General features: G+C 34.7%; 1 non-coding gene across 1 annotated transcript; it reads left to right on the top strand.

Annotated features, from left to right (window-relative positions):
* Window positions 1–380: 380 nt before the first annotated feature.
* On the top strand, window positions 381–482 carry LOC111720021. The gene has a single exon (XR_002769902.1). It is a non-coding gene; the product is annotated as a U6 spliceosomal RNA (small nuclear RNA).
* Window positions 483–7,618: the final 7,136 nt, after the last annotated feature.

Here is a 7,618-nt window from a genome sequence, read left to right as displayed (position 1 = left end):
AGACAATGGAGAAGTATCCAGAATAGCCAAAGCATTTATGGTACCTTGAGGAAGGAAAACACATAATATACCTAGCTACTTTCCTAGAAATCATCATTCTTATATGATCATGTCAGAAAGGTATCTAGGGTGATGTAGTGATGTAGTCACAGCCTTCCTAACTCCACTTAAGACTGAGTTGTCTTTTGAAATCAATCGAAACTGCCACTGACCTCCATGATAATGGCCAATGTCCATCTCTGAGGTTCAGTAGTCTTCTGAAGAGAAAAGCTTATTCCACACCAACCTCATATATTTATAATCTCTGAACAACTCAGCTCAACGACCATCATTGTCCCTTAGCAAAATGCCCAGAACTCTCAATGATTAGTCTCCTCATTGTGCTTGCTTGGGCAACACATATACTAAAATTGGAACAATGCAGAGATTAGCATGCCCTCTGTGCAAAGATTAGTGTCCTCATTGATCTAGTATAGATTATTGATACTTGCCTACATTATGTTGTGTTCAGACTAGCTCTCTGGAGGATCTCAGTACCAGCCCAAGTCCTTGATCTTAGAAGAGGAGTGATGAGGTGAGATTCATGTGGATTGACAAAATATGGAGTTAATTTAGTCCAAATTCTCTCAGCCTTGTATAGCCTAATACCCTTATGTAACCAAAGCAATACTGGGCATGAGCTAAATATATACTGCACATGAGGGATGATATAAAAAACTTACGATTGTATGTAGATGACTCTTTGCCACTTGGTATCACTCTGCTTCAATTGCAGCACAGGTTGTCACAGGTTGTCCTGACTTCTCAGGAAGGCTGAGAGCCCTTAGAGGAGATGGGGACCTGAACCAGACATTGCTAGCAGGTTGCTTCTGGGCTGTAGGGTCTTATACCTCACCCAAAGTTCTCTATATCTGTGTCCCTCTACACTTTAGTGATTATATAATGACTAAAAGAATTAAGCTTTTTCCTACAGTGAGTTTTTATGAAACCTAGAAAAGCATTATTAGTGTGGGAGAAAAAAAATTCAAATTATAATATAACTAGAGATTAAAATTTGTAAAAAGAAATATAGACCAAAAAGAAGTAACTCTTTGACTGATATTTGTTTAACGATAGTTTACCAATATGTGAGTGACACTTAATGATTGATTTATGAGAGGCATCATGCTGCAGTGCAAAAAATAAAACTTAAGCTAAAAAAATCTAGACTTGAGTCCAATTTCTGAAAGATATTGGCTAAGTCACTAATTTCTCATTGGCCCCAGAGAGCTCATTATTAAGGTATTGAATGACAGCAGATTTACATCAGTGTAGGGTCTTTCCTCCCTGGGAGTTTTCTATGTCAATGAAATAATGGCCCTGGTTTAAAAAGAAACAAATAAAAAAACCGACTGATGAGGGGATACATAATGTCTAAGGCATAGCACAGTAACACAAAAAGCATCAGGGAAAAAGGTATAGAGCCTAGAAGTTACAATTGTATCAAGAACATATTCACTTATTGTTGTCAGGTGCCATCACATAATCCAGCATAAGGAACAGAACTTGGTCATGGATTTTCAGAGTCAAATATTGGAAAAATACTGTGAAGGATAAAAATCATCACAGTGTTCTTTATGAGATTAAACATGTATTATTTTCATGGCTAAGGATGAAGCATATCTTGTGTGTTTTTAGACTTTGATTATGAATTTAATCAGCCTGTACATACCTGAGTGATCCCATATGTAAAACACAGCAGCACAAAGAATGTAATGACTTTGTTGTTTACACTCACAGTGTCATATCTTAAATCTATTCATTCTGAGCAAAGGAAGGGGGGTAGGGGAGAACTGAAATAAAAAACACACAAAAAAACTTTCTCAACTAAGTGATTAAACACAAAATCTATCAGAAATAAACAGAGCCTGTACCTAACAGCCTTACAAAGTTCTAAGCTTATTAGGGGAGAAGTTAAATCTGGTGGAAGAGATGCAAACATATGCATCCTCAGTTTTATTTTTATGTTCTGACATTGTTATGCTACTTCAGGTAGTTCAGTGCAAGGGAAATTGAAATTCTGCCAAAGTGACTATGTACTCTTTTCAAATAACCCTTTTTCTTCAATTAGAAGCCAACCAATTTGAAGCCTTTTAAAAATGATACATAAACTAGACCACTTACTCTATGATTTTTTATAAAGATGGACATTGTCTCCTAAGACTGAAATCATTTATTATTAAAAGAATCTTATAATAATAATAAAATCATTGATTCAAGTTGGCCTGAGAACTTGTCATTTTAATAATGTTGTGTAACATCTACTTATGCTTCATATGTTTAAGAAATTATAACTTATTTTCTAGAAAGGAATAGATAACAGAATAATACAAATCAATGCACATGATGAATATACTATGTTATGTATAGGAAATCTACAAAATGTTTTATTTGTACAATATATTAAAGCTTTCTTGTCAATATATAATTTATCTTCTTAGAAAGAAAACTATAAAAATGTTCTTGTATGCATATCTATCTATCTCTGTTGGCAAGATTTATACATAGCATCATACATATTAGTTTTAGATCTGGATGGTAGCTCAGATGACATCTAGTCCAGTCCCCTCATTTTACAGATAAACAAACTGAGGCTCAGAGATGATAAATTACTTTCAATCTGGCACAGGTAGTACATTGCAGAATCAGAACTCAAATGCAGGTATTCTTGACTATAAATTCAGACTTATTGCATTGTATAAAGTAACTCAAACACAATTAGATACTTACTATGCACAGAGCATTATGCTACTAGACACTGGAGATACAAAAGCAAAAATTAAGTAACTTTATTCCATCAAGGAGTTTACACATTGTTATGAGGATATAATATGTCCTGAGGCAAATAAATTCAAGATGATTGCTATGGGAAAATATACTAACAATGGGGGGAGGAAGAGAAGGGAGGTGGACGTTCATAAAAGTCTTGCCATAGGAAGTCACAGTTGAGCTAAACTTTAAAGGAAATTGAAATTTCTAATATGTGGAGAGGTGAAGACAAGGAATTGCATTTCAATTTGAAGTATATATATAGCCAAATTTGGTGGGTTGTTTTAGTTTTAGTTTCACCAAATCTGAAAAGGCTATTTGATGTTTGTTTGCCTATTTATGCTATTTGACTCAGAGAAAAAAAATATGATGTCTACATCTTAGGATGGACATCTTTGTGGCTTTGAATAGAATAGATATTGAAATCATAAAACCTACTCAGAAATTTACTATGTAACTATGAACAAGCAACTTAAATCTCTCCCCCCACAATTTTATAAAAGAGAATAATGTTTATACAGTATACTTTAAGAAGTTGTGAAGAACTTCTTGAGGGGCCTCCTGAATTTGTTTTCTTGAGCTGACGTGTTGTACAAACATGTTGGACTCAGAGTATATAGGAGATCCTGGACATGTCAAGAATATAGTACCTCTCCCTCCCAAGCTGACATAATTTGCTATTTGCAACCTAAGGTGAACTCCCAGTGTGTTCTTGGGAAACAAGTTAGGCTCTAGTGAGTTTGCACCAGAGTGACAGACTGGTTTGTGTAGCTGGAAGCCTTGTAGATAAGCAAAGCATCCTGTCTTCATGGCCTAGTAGTTCCTATTGGAAAAAGAATGAATGGTGTTCTTGCCATTGCTTTTCTCTTCTCCTTTGAAAGGGTATTAATCCTTTTACTCTCCCCTATGACTTTCCATTCTCCTTGTAATGTAAATGGCCAAAGTTTTATCTGTACTTCTGTACTTTCTGCAATAAGAAGTTCCCACATATATATGCCTTTCTCTGTAATAAATCTAGTTACAACATGTGCCTTGTAAATTTATGATTTTGTTTTGTTAACAAATTTGAGGAGCATTATAAAATGTAAGATAATATTTTTGCATAAATAAATGACTTTGGAGTCTTTATATATATATTTATATATACATATATACATAGATATATGTATACATATGTGTGTGTGTGTATATATACACACACACACACACACATACACACACACACACACACGGGAGAGAGAAAGAGAGAGAGAGAGAAAGAGAAAGAGAGAGAGAGAGAAACATTAGGGCTATGTAACTTGTTCCAGATCATAAAATGATTTCAGAAGCAGGTCATAGACTTAGAACAAAAGTCTCTATTCCACTACTCCTACTCCATTTCCTATCATGATTACACAAAGAGAAATTACTAGTAAAAATCTAAACTCAGGCCCATGAACTTCAAATGGAAGTCCCAATATTTTTTTCCAATATTCAATGATACATTGCTACATTACTTGTCCAAGGTAAACATTTTTTTTTTTTTTTGAATGTACAGCCAATTTATCTTACTTTAAGGATAGGGTTTTGAAAAAAACCCAATATGGCTCTGCTTAAAAACAAAATAATGAGGGAAACAAATGTTTCATTGCAGGGGGGGAGGTGGGATTTCCCAGAAATGGGGTAATATGCCAGATATTATATAATAACTTCCCAAACAAAACAAGAGGAGGGCCTGGTATGATGCTGATACTATTCCTGACAAGATTTTTCCGCAGAGTGAGCAGAAATCACACCTGGTGGAAAATGACAAATGACTTTGCTTCACCCTTCTCTGACTAAATTACCTGCCTTCCACCTCCCCTTAGGTGGATAATAAAGAAAATGAAAGGAAAGAGAACAGGAAAAATATAATGAAGAGAGGGAAGGAAAGGATGAAGGGAAAAAGAAAAGATGGAAAGAAGAGAGAAATGAAGGAAGGTAGGAAGATAGAAAGGGAGGAGGAAAAGAAAGGGAGAAGGAGGTAAAGAAAATATGAAAGAGGGAAGAGAGGAGGGAAGCAGAGGAGAAAAGGAAGAAGGGGGAAAGGAGGAAAGATGAGAAGAAAGTAATGGAGGAGGGAAGGAAGGAAGAAAGCAAAGAAGAGAGAACAGAAGGAAGGGAGGAAGAAGGAAGGGAGACAAAAGGAAAGAGGGAAGAAAGGAAGGGAAGAAAGAGGGAAAGAAAGAAACAAAAATCCTATTTACTTTTTTTTTTTTTTTTTTTTTTTTTTCTGAGGCAATTGTGATTGTGCAACTTACCCAGAGTCACACAGCTAGGAAGTATTAAGTGTGTGAAGCTAGATTTGAACTCAGTTCCTCCTGACTTCAGGGCTGGTGCTCTATTCACTGCACCACCTATCTTCCCCCATTTTACATTTTAAAGGAAAGGTAGACATAGTTTCTTGCCACTCATAGTATGGACAAAGATGAGTGGGATAATTGTCCAGTATCAGTGAAAAGGATCAGTTTTTTTCTTTACCCATGAAGAAGACTTGTATTATAGATGACTATGTGATTGAGCAAAGAAATATCCCACTCCATTCAAGCCTAAAGAAGGCAAATTTTCTCATAAACATGAGAGGAAGACTTAGATTAAAATAATTTCTACTGTCATATTTTAGATGATCATGTTGTCTTAAAGATGATAATTATTATGATAATTTGACAATTCAATCCATCATATATTAAATATTTATAATACAAATCTTAAAATTGTAGATTTATTTTTCCAAGTATTGATGCATGTTTATGTTGTGGTATTAAATAAAAATCTCAAGATTTTATTTGCAAATTTTTGTCTATAGTATCTACAAGTAAATATGTGAAGGAAAAGTGAAATTGAGTAATCATCTACATAATCTGAATATTGCATAAACAATCTGAATAACTGAGACACCCACATACTTTTCTTCACTAATAGTGTAGGATTGAAACGTGAAGAACTTGGTTCACTGTTTCAAATCACTTCATAGGTTATGTCTCTATGAGATATAGACAAACTAGGGTTAGATGAGTCTAGCAGCATATAAAAAAGACAATTTCCACTTGTCTTAATAGTTCAATGACATATCAATGATTATGTTTTTGGGATACATTTAACCATCATGTCACCGCTCAAAAAACACTGACCCATTTTATCTAATGGGATCAGAAAGAGTTGAAACAGAATACTGTCATGAACTATTGTATGGAAATGCCTGTTAATTGGCATCAACTAATTAGAATGCTTGCTTTGACAAGAATATTTTCTTGTTTCATCATCAATCTATGCAATATTTTATCAATATAGCACTTCAAAGGTTCAATTCATTTTGAGGGTTCAACTGAAATTGCAATATTTAAGAAGGAATGGTGTAGAAGCATTATAAATTTGTTCAAAATATTAGTGAAAGCTATTTGTCACAACTTAAGAAGAGACCACAAATTAATTGCAGTAATGATAAAACTTTTATTCACTCTATTCACTACTCCTACTCCATTTCCTTTCATAATTTCACAAAGAGAAATTAACAGTAAAAATCTGAACTCAAGTCCATGAACTTCAAGTGGAAGTCCTAATTTTTTTTTTTCAATATGCAATGATACATTGCTAAATTACTTGAACAAGGTAAACATTTTTTTTTTTTTTTATGGAATGTACAGCCTATTTATCTTACTTTGTATATCAATATCTATAAGTAAATATATGAAGGAAACATGCTCCTATACAATGAAGAATTCTAAAATCATTAATTTTAGATATTTTCAGGAGGAAAATTGCAGGTAGGAGATTTAACCATGTGAGTGAGTGTGAAGACCGTGTATTTTTAAAATCAGCAGGAGTCCGGAGTTCAGGTTAGGGGAAAATCGTCAGTCTTTATTCTCAGTGAAGAAGGATCGGAGGTGGAAGAGAATTGGCGATTATCAATGTGTGCAGCTGAGTCAAGAAGTTAGCTAGACCCTCAGCCACACAACCAGCAGCTAGGAGAAAAAACCCAGGCCCAATCTCTCCCAGCTTCTCTTCCTATCTCTCTCTGCCTCCACCCACCAAAATCGTCATTTCCTGTACAACACATCAGGACATGCACGGAGAGTGGGCAGGGACCATTCTTTATCCAATCATGTATATTAATCGAGTATAGCCGAATTACTATTTAGCCTCACATACTTGGGACCTCAGTGCATCAACTCAAACCTCAGCCCATTACAAGTGAGTAATTATATTGCATGCCTGATAAACAAAATACTTTGCAATGTGTATCATTTAAATAAAATTGACTTTTAGGGAAGAAGTTTTATTATTGGTATTATTATCATTGAACTTTAGAAGCAGCTACGGATAAGAAGAAAAACTATAAAAGTACTGATATCTTAATCCTGGCCAATGCCTTTTTCTGATTTAGAGGAAAGCTCTCTAATTGTCCTTTGGGGATCCACTGGCCTCATCAGCTAGCTGCAGTGGAGAAGATGACCAGCAAGATAAGCCGTTTTCTAATTATATATTAGAAGACAAGAAATTCTTCTACAAGGCTGAATTGGACTCTTTGAATGTGAATAGACCTAGGAAGTCTAACTATTTTGCTGAGGTCATGAAAAAGACTTCAAGTTCCCATTGGGATTCAGTCTAATCTCCTTATGCTCAATTCTGGACAAAGCTCATTGCTCAGTTATGAGCCATCTGCGATATCTGTTTAGGATATATGTACTGATAAGTTATTCATTCAGTTGAATATCATACTCTATATAGCAGACAGCCTTCATATACTTTTTGCTATGTTAATATTTGTGCTGAATTTGAATTATTATGAATT

The sequence above is a fragment of the Sarcophilus harrisii genome, chromosome 3 (assembly GCF_902635505.1).
Source record: "Sarcophilus harrisii chromosome 3, mSarHar1.11, whole genome shotgun sequence".
Lineage (NCBI taxonomy): Eukaryota > Metazoa > Chordata > Mammalia > Dasyuromorphia > Dasyuridae > Sarcophilus > Sarcophilus harrisii.
The sequence above is the reverse complement of the archived record's forward strand: the minus strand, read 5'-3'. Positions and strand labels throughout refer to the sequence as shown.